Source organism: Alosa alosa, chromosome 24 (genome assembly GCF_017589495.1).
Source record: "Alosa alosa isolate M-15738 ecotype Scorff River chromosome 24, AALO_Geno_1.1, whole genome shotgun sequence".
Classification (NCBI taxonomy): domain Eukaryota; kingdom Metazoa; phylum Chordata; class Actinopteri; order Clupeiformes; family Clupeidae; genus Alosa; species Alosa alosa.
In genome coordinates this window covers 27,534,444-27,549,735 of record NC_063212.1, presented here as the reverse complement: position 1 = coordinate 27,549,735, position 15,292 = coordinate 27,534,444, and the positions used below count along the sequence as shown (strand labels likewise).

The window sequence follows — 15,292 nt, the reverse complement described above, 5'->3', positions numbered from 1 at the left end:
TGTTTTTTTCAGCTGGGTTATGTGTCCAGAGTGTGTATCAGACATAGTCTACGTAGCCAGAGTGTGTATCAGACATAGTCAGTGGTTCTCAAACTGTTGAGGGGCTAAGGCACACCAAAGATTAAACCAAAAGGCCAAGGTACACCGGCTTATGGTTACTGATTATAATGCCAGTAACGCATTCGCCAGAGAAGCTTTACTGCAAACTGCTTTTCTAGACCACTAGAAACACTCTCAAGACCTCCTGTGTGTGTGTGTGTGTGCGCTAAGGTTGCTAACCGTCCCGAATTGTGCGGGACATCTCGTATTTTGGGGGCTTTTCATTTGTCCCATCAGGGACAGCTCCAGTCCCGATTTTCAACCACAGCCTCATCAGCCTTGTCTAGTTGTCAATGGCCAATAGTAGCCTACTGTAAACGCAGCTCATCAGCCTTGTCTAGTTGTCAATGGCCAATAGTAGGCTGCTGTAAACGCAGCCTCATCAGCCTTGTCTAGTTGTCAATAGTATCTACTGTAAACGCAGCCTCATCGGCCTTTCGCTAGTTGTCAATAGTATCTACTGTAAACGCAGCTCATCGGCCTTGTCTAGTTGTCAATAGTATCTACTGTAAACGCAGCTCATCGGCCTTGTCTAGTTGTCAATGGGCAATAGTAGGCTACTGTAAACGCAGCCTCATCGGCCTTGTCTAGTTGTCAATGGGCAGTAGTAGGCTACTGTAAACGCACCTGGAACAAAGTGTCCAGTGCCTCCGCTACCACCATGCGCATCTCACACTGCATACGGCACCAAGGGACAGAGGGGGCACCACAAGTTAGCAAGATAAGCTTTACTGCAAACTGCTCTTCACTCTCCTTAGAGAACGTGTACAATGTCAAAATGCAGCAACAGCATCTTCCATAGGGATGATACTATTTGGGTCCTTTCTCAGTCTCCATTATGCAGCAGATCTGGCTAGGTGGCTACCAGGTTCATCATTCACTTTTAATTGCAAACAGAACATATTTAGCTAGCATCATGTCATTACATGCTTCTATTTCCAAAGGAATGAAGGTTGTTTAAACCAACTTAATAGTATGCGTATTATTGTTAATAGTGTGCTATAAATGTGGCACACACAATGGCACAATTTTGTGGACTAGACATAGGCTAATTGAATGGAGCTGGCAAAATATGAGTACCGTGTGTGTGTGTGTGTGTGTGTGTGCAGTGTGAGTGGAGGAGGCTGATGAGACCTGTGTGTGTGTGTGTGTGTGTGTGTGCAGTGTGAGTGGAGGAGGCTGATGAGACATGTGTGTGTGTGTGTGTGTGCAGTGTGAGTGGAGGAGACTGATGAGACGTGTGTGTGTGAGCAGAGGAGGCTGATGAGACGTGTGTGTGTGTGTGTGTGCAGTGTGAGTGGAGAAGGCTGATGAGACGTGTGTGTGCAGTGTGAGTGGAGGAGGCTAATGAGACGTGTGTGTGTGTGTGCAGTGTGAGTGGAGGAGGCTGATGAGACGTGTGTGTGTGTGGATCTTTTAGAAAACGAAAGACAACATTTTCATTCTGTGTGACTCAAATGGAAATCACCTGGACCAAAGACATCTTTTCCCAGGACAAAATGTAAAAAGGCTATGGTGTATACCAGGGTTTCCACGACAAGGCCCCCCAAATACCACTAGCTTCTGTTCAAGGACCCCCTTGATCTGTTATTAAACCCTCGACAATAAAAATGTAAATGTAAAAAAAAAAAAATACAGGCAGGCTAACGGTATATATTAGACCAGACGCTGTTAATGGTTACAACAATGGAATAATCAGAGTAAATTGTTTATTTCTCATCTCAAATCTACAAATCTAAGCAAAATAATGTCACAGCAGGGGCGGACTGGGACCAAAAATCGGCCCTGGCATATTTGGCCCAAGCGGCCCTCAAATCGGTCGGGCACACCTAATTAAATACAAAATCTTTGCATTACCCTTAAATATATATATTTTCAACTGCACTGAAAGTAGGGTGACCAGATTTGTCGGAACTAAAACCGGGACACTTAGTGCGTGACCGCGTTTAACGTGAAGACAGATATCTTTTCCTTAAGCCCAAAAGGTATAGGGGGTTCGGGGGTATCACCCCAGAGAAAATTTATGAAATATTGTACGTAAACACACAAGTTCTTTCAGTCAGAGAAAAAGGTCCTGTACTGTATGCCTAACGAGTGCCAGACATGCATGAAAACATTTAACTCACAGTAATTTTGAGAATGATGACTTTCTCTTCAACATTGTTGTAGCATAGCCTAGCCGTTAAAACGAGGCAGATATGAAGAGGCATGCAGCATTGTTTACGGATACATTGTAACATTGGTTGCAAATGTAGCCAGTTGCATTCTCGCTCTGTCTGTCTCCTCCTGCTTACCTTACACACTGGTCTCTAACGAAGGTTGCGGGGCAGGCATGTAGCTAGCCATTCATTCAGATCCTGGTATTAGGCCATGGTATAAAGGTGCCTAGTAGGTCGGACTGTCTTCCTCTCTGTCTCTCGCTCGGTTTGTCCCTGGGTTTCACGCAGGAGCCAATCGCCAGGTATGTTGCAATTTCGCTGCATTGGTTAAGCTATTCATGGCTAGTTTTAATACTTTACTCTTTCCATCTGTAGCTCTGCGTCTCCCTTACTCTGCCGTGGCTGTATGGAACCTGACCTGTCTAGCATTAGATAACTCTCCCCTGCAGGTATGCATTTCCAAATATTTATTATCTCCCTTTATTAGCCTTACGGAGTCTTAATTGCTCTTTTGTTTATGTATGCTTGCAGCTTATGACGATGGCACGGCGTGTGTTTTAAGCGTTCTTTAGGCCTACTGGCTAATCAGTGACTGCAAGTGTTTGGTATGTATGAAACCGGAATGTTGTAGCTTTTGGTGTGGCATTTGAGACACTGATACACTCTAAGTGTTGACTATTTATGTTACAGGTAGCATGGCCGTCAAGTTTGCTTGTTTAGTGTGGCCACGCTGCTGTCTTGTCCATAGCATTAGTTTTCATTTATTTTTTTTTTACGTCATCACAGCTCCTCCGTGTCGCGGTAGCTGACCTGTTTGTGTTGCTCTTTGCTTGATTGGGATTTCCCAGGCGGGTTTGCTTTGTTTGTTTGTTTTTTGTTTGCTGGTCTGTTGTGCTTTTGCCTTAGTGTGTGTGTGTGTGTGTGTGTGTGTGTGTGTGTGTGTGTGTGTGTGTGTGATCGTGTTTTCTGAGTTTGTAGTGTGTCTGCATGCCTAGCTTTTATCCCAGCGAGGATTATTTCCCTGGCTCAAGCTTTACATCTCTAATTGATATAACCTACATGCTGGTGTTTGTGGTTGCTGTGCTCCTTTTTTTGATCAGTTTATGTGTTGGCAGGCCTGTGGGTTATCTTCGGCGGGGGGTAGCTAGTCACCTGGTGGCAGGCTTGTGAACTTCACTTTGGAGTGTACTATGGAATATCGGTGGTGGCTTGCTGTGACAATGGTGTAACACTTTTCATCTACAGTCTCACAGCACGTGGAACGACTCGAGGTGGTCCTGCAGCGGCTGCAGAAGGAAGGACTGAAGGCTAAGCTTGGAAAGTGTGCCTTTTGGAGACCAGAAGTGGCGTACTTGGGTCATGTTATCTCCGGGGCTGGCGTTTCCACTGACCCGAAAAAGATTGAAGCCGTAGCCAATTGGTGTCGTCCACGCCAGGTGTCGGAGCTTCGTTCATTCTTGGGCTTCGCCAGCTACTACCGGCGTTTCGTGGAGGGCTTTGCAAAATTGGCGGCACCCCTGCACAGACTGGTGGCAGAGCTGGTTGGGACCAAGAAGAGGAGGGGCACCGGACGAGACTTTATTGAGGCATGGACAGAAGACTGTGAGCATAGTTTTGAGAGTTTGAAGACCAAACTTACCACTGCCCCAGTGCTGGCCTATGCCAATTTCACTTTACCATTCATCCTGGAGATTGGCGCCAGCTATGGGGTTTGGGGGCAGTCCTCTCTCAGGAGCAGGAAGGCAAAGTTAGGCCCATTGCTTTTTTGCTAGCCGGGTTTTGCGGCCTCCCCGAACGAAACATGAGTAATTATAGTTCCATGAAGCTTGAGTTTTTAGCCCTGAAATGGGCAGTCACAGAAAAATTCCGTGAATACTTACTGGGACACAAATGTATTATCTACACGGATAATAATCCCTTGCGCCACCTTGGAACTGCAAAGCTGGGTGCAACAGAGCAGCGGTGGCAGGCTCAACTTGCCCTGTTTGATTACGAGCTCAGATATCGGCCTGGCAAAAGCAATGGCAATGCGGATGCCTTGTCACGACAACATCTGGACTCTGATTCTGGCCTTCAAATTGCTGAAGTCCTTGGGACCCCTCTCCCCATACACTTACAGCAGGTAGTAGCTCCATCACAATCCGTTCAGTGTAGCCAAACTGGCACCCCTGTCTTTCCCTCTCAGGCTGCCTTTGATCTGCGTGCTTTGCAGGCAGAAGATCCTGATATAAGGGTTGTCCTGAACTTGTGGAGGCAGGACAAACGACCGACCTTCAGGGAACGTCAACATCTATCTGCCTCTTCGATACCACTACTCCGGCAGTGGCAGAGGTTGACTGACCTGGGGGGTGTGCTGCATCGGCGGACCTACCGCTCTAATGGTGGGGAGGAGGTTCTCCAACTTGTCTTGCCGGCTGCTATGAAGTCAACAGTGCTCACCCAGCTTCACCAAGACCATGGCCACCAGGGGGCAGAGAGAACTTTGGAGTTGGTCCGTCGACGTTGCTTTTGGCCCGGCATGGCGGCAGAGGTAAAGCAGTGGTGTATGGAGTGTGAAAGGTGTCAGGTGTCCAAGGATTCTACTGTGGGGCCCCAGAGTTACATGGGCCACCTTTTAGCTTCGCGGCCAAATGAGATTCTTGCAGTGGATTTCACGGTTCTAGAGCCATGCCGTAGTGGGGTGGAAAATGTTTTGGTCCTTACAGATGTGTTTACCAAATACACTCTGGCCATCCCCACTCGTGATCAGCGCGCAACCACTGTGGCACAAGTCCTGGCAAACGAGTGGTTTTTCAAATTCGGAATACCAGCTCGTCTCCATTCTGACCAGGGACGTTGTTTTGAAGGATCAGTCATTCAACAACTCTGCCACCTGTATGGCGTCACAAAGTCCCGGACCACGCCCTACCATCCAGCTGGCAACGGACAATGCGAGCGGTTCAATAGAACTATGCATAATCTGCTGCGCACATTGCCTAACACAAGGAAAAGGGAGTGGGCCACTTACCTTCCGCAACTCGTCTTCTGCTACAACAGCACTCCGCATCAGTCAACGGGTGAGTCCCCCTACCTTCTCATGTTTGGGCAGGAGCCCCGACTGCCAACCGACTTGTTGGGTAGAGTTCAAGAGCCAGACATGGGCACAGTACATGACTGGGTCCATGAACACCGTGCTCGTCTCCAGGTGGCGTTCACAAGGGCCCAGGAGCGTCTGAATGCTGCCGCCGTGAGCCGCAAGGAACATCATGATCGTGGCGTGAAAGAGGCCAGATTGATCGTGGGCCAACAAGTTTTTCTGAGAGCACGGAATAAGAGGGCGCCAGAAGATCCAAGACCTTTGGAGCCCCACGGTCTACCAAGTTCTGAGGGCCCCAGTAGGAGAAGGAGCAGTTTACACAATTGCACCTGTGGACGACTTGACCAAGAGTAAAACGGTGCATCGCACCATGATCAAAGCTAGACTAGGAACCTCGGTCCAAGCCACACCTGTACCCTCATTCCCTCAAGCTTCACAGGTGCCCTCACTCCTACCAGATGAGGACCCTGAACCAGATTTATGGATACAGGTGACCAACCCAGACCTTGTCTCCAGGGAGCTTCTACCTACAGTGGAAGCCGCTGAACTTTCCCCAACGAATCTGCTGGCCCAGACCACTGAGTGCGCTGTGCCCACACCTGCATCCGCATCCCCCATCGTGCAAGAGGACTCTCCATGCAGTGCTGCTGATCGTCCCCTTCGACGAACATCCCAGGCCACAGCTGGGCACCACTCCAATGTGCATCACCTGCCCCAGACTGCATGTCCATCTAGTAGTGGGGTGCAACTTCTGCTTGACCTGTGCCTCTTATCCCCCAGCTTTCATGGCTTATCGTGGACCGGCGACAAAACACTGGGGTGGATTGTAGCCAGTTGCATTCTCGCTCTGTCTGTCTCCTCCTGCTTACCTTACACACTGGTCTCTAACGAAGGGGGCGGGGCAGGCATGTAGCTAGCCATTCATTCAGATCCTGGTATTAGGCCATGGTATAAAGGTGCCTAGTAGGTCGGACTGTCTTCCTCTCTGTCTCGCCGGTTTGTCCCTGGGTTTCACGCAGGAGCCAATCGCCAGGTATGTTGCAATTTAGCTGCATTGGTTAAGCTATTCATGGCTAGTTTTAATACTTTACTCTTTCCATCTGTAGCTCTCGTCTCCCTTACTCTGCCGTGGCTGTATGGAACCTGACCTGTCTAGCATTAGATAACTCTCCCCTGCAGGTATGCATTTCCAAATATTTATTATCTCCTTTATTAGCCTTACGGAGTCTTAATTGCTCTTTTGTTTATGTATGCTTGCAGCTTATGACCGATGGCACGGCGTGTGTTTTTAAAAAGCGTTCTTTAGGCCTACTGGCTAATCAGTGACTGCAAGTGTTTGGTATGTATGAAACCCGGAATTTTGTAGCTTTTGGTGTGGCATTTGAGACACTGATACACTCTAAGTGTTGACTATTTATGTTACAGGTAGCATGGCTTCGTCAAGTTTGCTTGTTTAGTGTGGTCACGCTGCTGTCTTGTCCATAGCATTAGTTTTCATTTATTTTTATGTTTACGTCATCACAGCTCCTCCGTGTCGCGGTAGCTGACCTGTTTGTGTTGCTCTTTGCTTGATTGGGATTTCCCAGGCGGGTTTGCTTTGTTTGTTTGTTTTTTGTTTGCTGGTCTGTTGTGCTTTTGCCTTAGTGTGTGTGTGTGTGTGTGTGTGTGTGTGTGTGTGTGTGTGTGTGTGTGTGTTTTCTGAGTTTGTAGTGTGTCTGCATGCCTAGCTTTTATCCCAGCGAGGATTATTTCCCTGGCTCAAGCTTTACATCTCTAATTGGTATAACCTACATGCTGGTGTTTGTGGTTGCTGTGCTCCTTTTTTTGATCAGTTTATGTGTTGGCAGGCCTGTGGGTTATCTTAGTGGGGGTAGCTAGTCACCTGGTGGCGGGCTTGTGAACTTCACTTTGGAGTGTACTATGGAATATCGGTGGTGGCTTGCTGTGACAATGGTGTAACACTTTTCATCTACAGTCTCACAGCCGCGTGGAGCGACTTCGAGGTGGTCCTGCAGCGGCTGCAGGAGGGACTGAAGGCTAAGCTTGGAAAGTGTGCCTTTTGGAACCAGAAGTGGCGTACTTGGGTCATGTTATCTCCGGGGCTGGCGTTTCCACTGACCCGAAAAAGATTGAAGCCGTAGCCAATTGGTGTCGTCCACGCCAGGTGTCGGAGCTTCGTTCATTCTTGGGCTTCGCCAGCTACTACCGGCGTTTCGTGGAGGGCTTTGCAAAATTGGCGGCACCCCTGCACAGGCTGGTGGCAGAGCTGGTTGGGACCAAGAAGAGGAGGGGCACCGGACGAGACTTTATTGAGGCATGGACAGAAGACTGTGAGCATAGTTTTGAGAGTTTGAAGACCAAACTTACCACTGCCCCAGTGCTGGCCTATGCCAATTTCACTTTACCATTCATCCTGGAGATTGACGCCAGCTATGGGGGTTTGGGGGCAGTCCTCTCTCAGGAGCAGGAAGGCAAAGTTAGGCCCATTGCTTTTGCTAGCCGGGGTTTGCGGCCTCCTGAACGAAACATGAGTAATTATAGTTCCATGAAGCTTGAGTTTTTAGCCCTGAAATGGGCAGTCACAGAAAAATTCCGTGAATACTTACTGGGACACAAAATGTATTATCTACACGGATAATAATCCCTTTGCCACCTTGAACTGCAAAGCTGGGTGCAACAGAGCAGCGGTGGCAGGCTCAACTTGCCCTGTTTGATTCGGTAGCTCAGATATCGCCTGGCAAAAGCAATGGCAATGCGGATGCCTTGTCCGCGACAACATCTGGACTCTGATTCTGGCCTTCAAATTGCTGAAGTCCTTGGGGACCCCTCTCCCCCATACACTTACAGCAGGTAGTAGCTCCATCACAATCCGTTCCAGTGTAGCCAAACTGGCACCCCTGTCTTTCCCTCTCAGGCTGCCTTTGATCTGCGTGCTTTGCAGGCAGAAGATCCTGATATAAGGGTTGTCCTGAACTTGTGGAGGCAGGACAAACGACCGACCTTCAGGGAACGCGTCAACATCTATCTGCCTCTTCGATAGCACTACTCGGCAGTGGCAGAGGTTGACTGACCTGGGGGTGTGCTGCATCGGCGGACCTACCGCTCTAATGGTGGGGAGGAGGTTCTCCAACTTGTCTTGCCGGGCTGCTATGAAGTCAACAGTGCTCACCCAGCTTCACCAAGACCATGGCCACCAGGGGGCAGAGAGAACTTTGGAGTTGGTCCGTCGACGTTGCTTTTGGCCCGGCATGGCGGCAGAGGTAAAGCAGTGGTGTATGGAGTGTGAAAGGTGTCAGGTGTCCAAGCATTCTACTGTGGGGCCCCAGAGTTACATGGGCCACCTTTTAGCTTCATGGCCAAAATGAGATTCTTGCAGTGGATTTCACGGTTCTAGAGCCATGCCGTGAGTGGGGTGGAAAATGTTTTGGTCCTTACAGATGTGTTTACCAAATACACTCTGGCCATCCCCACTCGTGATCAGCGCGCAACCACTGTGGCACAAGTCCTGGCAAACGAGTGGTTTTTCAAATTCGGAATACCAGCTCGTCTCCATTCTGACCAGGGACGTTGTTTTGAAGGATCAGTCATTCAACAACTCTGCCACCTGTATGGCGTCACAAAGTCCCGGACCACGCCCTACCATCCAGCTGGCAACGGACAATGCGAGCGGTTCAATAGAACTATGCATAATCTGCTGCGCACATTGCCTAACACAAGGAAAAGGGAGTGGGCCACTTACCTTCCGCAACTCGTCTTCTGCTACAACAGCACTCCGCATCAGTCAACGGGTGAGTCCCCCTACCTTCTCATGTTTGGGCAGGAGCCCCGACTGCCAACCGACTTCTTGTTGGGTAGAGTTCAAGAGCCAGACATGGGCACAGTACATGACTGGGTCCATGAACACCGTGCTCGTCTCCAGGTGGCGTTCACAAGGACCCAGGAGCGTCTGAATGCTGCCGCCGTGAGCCGCAAGGAACATCATGATCGTGGCGTGAAAGAGGCCAGATTGATCGTGGGCCAACAAGTTTTTCTGAGAGAGCACGGAATAAGAGGGCGCCAGAAGATCCAAGACCTTTGGAGCCCCACGGTCTACCAAGTTCTGAGGGCCCCAGTAGGAGAAGGAGCAGTTTACACAATTGCACCTGTGGACGACTTGACCAAGAGTAAAACGGTGCATCGCACCATGATCAAAGCTAGACTAGGAACCTCGGTCCAAGCCACACCTGTACCCTCATTCCCTCAAGCTTCACAGGTGCCCTCACTCCTACCAGATGAGGACCCTGAACCAGATTTATGGATACAGGTGACCAACCCAGACCTTGTCTCCAGGGAGCCTCTACCTACAGTGGAAGCCGCTGAACTTTCCCCAACGAATCTGCTGGCCCAGACCACTGAGTGCGCTGTGCCCACACCTGCATCCGCATCCCCCATCGTGCAAGAGGACTCTCCATGCAGTGCTGCTGATCGTCCCCTTCGACGAACATCCCGGGCCACAGCTGGGCACCACTCCAATGTGCATCACCTGCCCCAGACTGCATGTCCATCTAGTAGTGGGGGTGCAACTTCTGCTTGACCTGTGCCTCTTATCCCCCCCCGCTTTCATGGCTTATCGTCGGGACGACGACAAAACACTGGGGGGGTGGATTGTAGCCAGTTGCATTCTCGCTCTGTCTGTCTCCTCCTGCTTACCTTACACACTGGTCTCTAACGAAGGGGGCGGGGCAGGCATGTAGCTAGCCATTCATTCAGATCCTGGTATTAGGCCATGGTATAAAGGTGCCTAGTAGGTCGGACTGTCTTCCTCTCTGTCTCTCGCTCGGTTTGTCCCTGGGTTTCACGCAGGAGCCAATCGCCAGGTATGTTGCAATTTCGCTGCATTGGTTAAGCTATTCATGGCTAGTTTTAATACTTTACTCTTTCCATCTGTAGCTCTGCGTCTCCCTTACTCTGCCGTGGCTGTATGGAACCTGACCTGTCTAGCATTAGATAACTCTCCCCTGCAGGTATGCATTTCCAAATATTTATTATCTCCCTTTATTAGCCTTACGGAGTCTTAATTGCTCTTTTGTTTATGTATGCTTGCAGCTTATGACGATGGCACGGCGTGTGTTTTAAGCGTTCTTTAGGCCTACTGGCTAATCAGTGACTGCAAGTGTTTGGTATGTATGAAACCGGAATTTTGTAGCTTTTGGTGTGGCATTTGAGACACTGATACACTCTAAGTGTTGACTATTTATGTTACAGGTAGCATGGCTTCGTCAAGTTTGCTTGTTTAGTGTGGTCACGCTGCTGTCTTGTCCATAGCATTAGTTTTCATTTATTTTTATGTTTACGTCATCACAGCTCCTCCGTGTCGCGGTAGCTGACCTGTTTGTGTTGCTCTTTGCTTGATTGGGATTTCCCAGGCGGGTTTGCTTTGTTTGTTTGTTTTTTGTTTGCTGGTCTGTTGTGCTTTTGCCTTAGTGTGTGTGTGTGTGTGTGTGTGTGTGTGTGTGTGTGTGTGTGTGTGTGATCGTGTTTTCTGAGTTTGTAGTGTGTCTGCATGCCTAGCTTTTATCCCAGCGAGGATTATTTCCCTGGCTCAAGCTTTACATCTCTAATTGGTATAACCTACATGCTGGTGTTTGTGGTTGCTGTGCTCCTTTTTTTGATCAGTTTATGTGTTGGCAGGCCTGTGGGTTATCTTCGGCGGGGGGTAGCTAGTCACCTGGTGGCGGGCTTGTGAACTTCACTTTGGAGTGTACTATGGAATATCGGTGGTGGCTTGCTGTGACAATGGTGTAACACTTTTCTGCAGTGAGAGTGCACGTGTGGACACCTTCCTTGATAGTCTGCTTCCCCCCCATCCAGGTAAGCCCCGCCTGCCAGTATAATTTTCTGTTTTATTTTGGTGTGTGCAACATTCCCAGCTGATGTGGGCTTGTGCTATTTAACTCATGTCATGCATCCTACACGACAGTAGAAAGATACAATAAGAACACTAAAATAAAGTAGATTTTTATATGTTTCTAACCCCTGCCAGTTATTTTCAGTTTCAGCAACAGATCACACCACACTCCCCCCTCCCTCTCCCCAACAGTGCTTTCAATAAACGGACATTTGATTTGATTGGAATTCTGGAACCTGTGCATATTGATGACTAAACTGGGTTCAGGATACCTGGTGTATTGTTCTAGAGTCCCTGGGCATTAGGTCCAGGGTGGCGTAGTCGACACAAACAATCTCCACTATTGATCCGGTCACACAAAGATTATGCAGACTGCTACGATTGACTGACACACGCACACATTATCGAAATCATACGCCGCTAGTCTTTCTACATGGGTTTAGTTAATGATCGGGCTATAATAAGACCATGCCGGCTATGTAATCTCTGAAAAACCGGGACACTTTAATAGTGGTTGGTGTAAACCGGGACATTTTAGCGTCCCGACAGGCTTTTGTCGGGACTCAGGACACGCTTCTCAAAATCGGGACTGTCCCGGTTAAACCGGGACGTCTGGTCACCCTAACTGAAAGTGATGTAGGCCTCATTGGCTATCACTCTGACTGATCAGAGGTAGCCATGGAGCACATGATCTCCATATTCAAGTAGGCTATACAAGCAATTATTAAAGAGTTTCTGCTTTAATTCAAAGTATCATTTAAAATTATTCAATAGGCTACATTTAAACTATAAAATGCTCAACTGACAGCAGCACCAAACAGTTACTGAAGCCCATGTGTATTGTGTAAGGAGCTAAATTTCTTGATTGTCGTAGACATTAATCACTGTAGGACAACTGAAATAAACAGGGCTGTTGCTGGAAATATTTTATTCCTGTAGGCTATACTACCTACCTACATTGCTGGTACATTTTGGAACAGTATATTAATTAATTATCTTTAATGTCTTCCAGTAGCCTATTGTAGGCTATAGGTAGCTGTATAGCTTATTTGGCTTGTGCATGAATATGACTTGATGTTTTGTAGCCTACATTTCCATCAGTCTACAGTCTTTTAGCCCATCTTTACCATGATACTTAACCCTTCCAAGATAGAACCCTTTACTTAACCCTTCCAAGATAGAAGCTCTACTTAGAGAGACCAACCACCACTCATGCCATCGATGTTGAATTTTGGGCGTCTGACGGAAACTGATCAATCTGACCAACAATTAACTCGATTTGACACTATTTTGCTGTCCGGGTTTGCAAATCATTCATTTAGAACATTTAAGTTGCGCTATTTGTTATTATAATCACAGCACGGCCTTACTATGTTGTCATTACCATATCATTTCATTATTGCAATTAATAATCATCATAATCATCATCGTCAGCATGGCATGTCACACTTAGCCTACCTGCTCCACCACTGAGTTCTTATCATGTAGCTTCAACTAGGCTCCACCACCTGCTCACTGTCCCTCTGCTCTGGATGCTTGCTTACATCCTCGTTTAAACTCAACAAACTTCAACATGTTGCTGACATATGCTAGCCTACTTGCAATATTGCATTTTTGAAGCTTCTACATTGGTGTTACTTTTGCACTATTGTCACTACCGGCACCCGCCGCAATTTCGTGTAGGCAACTTCGATTAACTTTTGAAGTGCTCACAGAATCCTTAACCTGACTCTGCCAGATGGATTTGCTCTGCATTAAAGAACTTTTGGGAAGGGGGGGAAATACTGGTTAACTGATTGGATAAACCATCTGTCTATCACCACCTTTGGTGGTTATCGACGGGCCAAATCAACCAATTAGATGAACAAAGTGTTCTTCTAATGCCTTTGTTTATCATACAATTAAGTTAGGTAACGTAACTAACGTTAAGATGTTTTAACTTACCATTTGTATGTGACATGAACCTAATCAACGACAATTCCCATCAAGTTTTCACGGTAGGCCCTACACTTCTGAAGAAAGTATATTCCTCCATTATGAACTGGAATCGGCCGTGGAGGATGTCTGTGTCGTTCATTCCTCCCAGCTGCATGGCTGAGACTCATAGCTTCACAGCTTACCCAGGAATACTTTCTAATTTGAATAAAACTTGCTAATAATAGCTATGCTCATCTCATCTGTGGATGCCGTCATGTTGTTCGTTGCGTCACACCTCAACCCGCCTCAAAGCCAACGCTGATTGGACGTTCGTTTGGTGAACTGCTCCAAATTCTCTTTAAAGGAACACGCCACCCAATGTCAGTAGTAATATATGTTCTTACCTTAACTTTCACGAGTTGAGTCATACCTCTCCCGTGTCGGTACGTGCACTCAAACGCTCTGGTGCGCGGCTGGACTGTGTCATGTTGCTATGCTAGCGGGCTTTGCCGTAACTAAGCGTAGAAGTAATCAAAAACATCCACGTTTTCCCGACTTAACTACAGTTGCACGAGTAGTTGATAGAAATGTCTACGGCCACGCAACATGAAACGTGGCGATTTTCCAAGCGAATAAACAGGAGAACTACAATGTGTGGCGCAATAGCACTTGGGAGTACTTCGACCTAGCGTAGTAGTATTGTTAACCATAGACATAATATACATAGACGCCGCATTGGCTGCTGGAAACAAGAAATCCGGCCGCCATCTTGGACCGGTCATACTCCTCGTTGCTTTGCAGCAGAAGACACAAGATGACAGCACTGTGCAGCATGTTCCTTCTCAAATTGGCGGACCATACTCGGGGGATTTACTTTTCACAAGTAAGATTTAACATAACCGTACTATTGGTTATATTTTGTGAATAGAATATTACCAGAGAGCTGAGAAGGAGCAATCTTTGATATTACTGTATGAAAATCGTAGCCATCTAGCCAGGCTATGTTTACTCGGTGTTCACCCGGCTATGAACTGAGACTTGATAAGTCATATTCCATAACACTGACTTAGATTACAACTGACACAAGAAGGCTATTGTAGAAATAAATCATACTAGATTTGGCCGGCGAATTTTACACAAGTGACTAGCCTATTGGGCAATCGCTAGCTGCTACTTGTAGCCTAAGTGTGTTGGTGGTAGCCTCACTATTTCCTGAATAAAGTAACTTTTCAATAGCTCAACTTCTTTATTTATCAAGTAGCTTAGCCAGACAAGCTACACTTTTCTTGTCATGTGAAATTAGCACAATTTAAAGTAGCTTCATATGTAGTAAACTAGCCTACTGCTGTGTTTGTGTTAGGCTACTAATACATTTGACTGGGTGGTAGTTTTGTGTAGTGTTTTATTCATGGCAGAGTAACTGATAGTTTAGCTCACTAAAATTTCGAAGTAGCTTGCCCAACACTTTATTATTCACATGTCATTTACCCTAACCCTAAGAATAAAATGTCTCTCAAATTCCTTTTCATTCATTTATTTATTATTTTGTATCTCTCCAGAACAACTGCCTTGTTCAAGAAGACTGTTAATGAACTGAACGGTCTCCTCACACCCCTGGAACTGAGGAAGGTGCAGCTCTTCATTGCAGTACTGCAGGGTATCTGCTACACTGTGACTGAGTGTTTGATTTATGAGCTCCACCTTCATCACCTGCATTCGCCACTCTGTGTCCCATTTTCCCATCGTCTGGTTGACTCAGTCCTCTTTTATGGAGTTTACCCAGTTTACTATGCCATCTTATTTGCCCACCTGCTGTCTGAAGCACTTTTGTTCTCAGCCAAAGTGTACCCAAGCAATTTTAGCAAGGTGGGAACATACAAAATGACATGCACCAGTTGTCGAAATCATAGAACCAACTGCATGACGGTAACTCTGTCTCACTGAGCCTGTGAAGACACTCCCTGATTCTTTACTGATTGCAATGAACGGGTTGATCTTAGCAGTTTCTAAAATGTTTCTTAATTCCTTTTTTCATTTAATCTCTTCATTGGGGCTGGAACCTTTATGTGAACTGTAAATAACAGATGCTGTTGATGAACCCATTGACACTGTACAAGTGACAAGTCACCTTTTTGTCTTGAATTGATGAACTTA

At 47.1% G+C, this 15,292-nt stretch overlaps 1 long non-coding RNA gene and 1 pseudogene across 1 annotated transcript; both read left to right on the top strand.

The window, feature by feature from the left end:
* The first annotated feature begins 2,436 nt into the window (after nucleotides 1-2,436).
* On the top strand, nucleotides 2,437-3,404 carry LOC125289529. Its single transcript, XR_007192645.1, has 4 exons — nucleotides 2,437-2,560; nucleotides 2,634-2,707; nucleotides 2,790-2,863; nucleotides 3,374-3,404. It is a non-coding gene; the product is annotated as an uncharacterized LOC125289529 (long non-coding RNA).
* Nucleotides 3,405-3,493: 89 nt separating this feature from the next.
* LOC125289340 lies at nucleotides 3,494-11,306 on the top strand (annotated as a pseudogene).
* The last annotated feature ends 3,986 nt before the right edge of the window (nucleotides 11,307-15,292 follow it).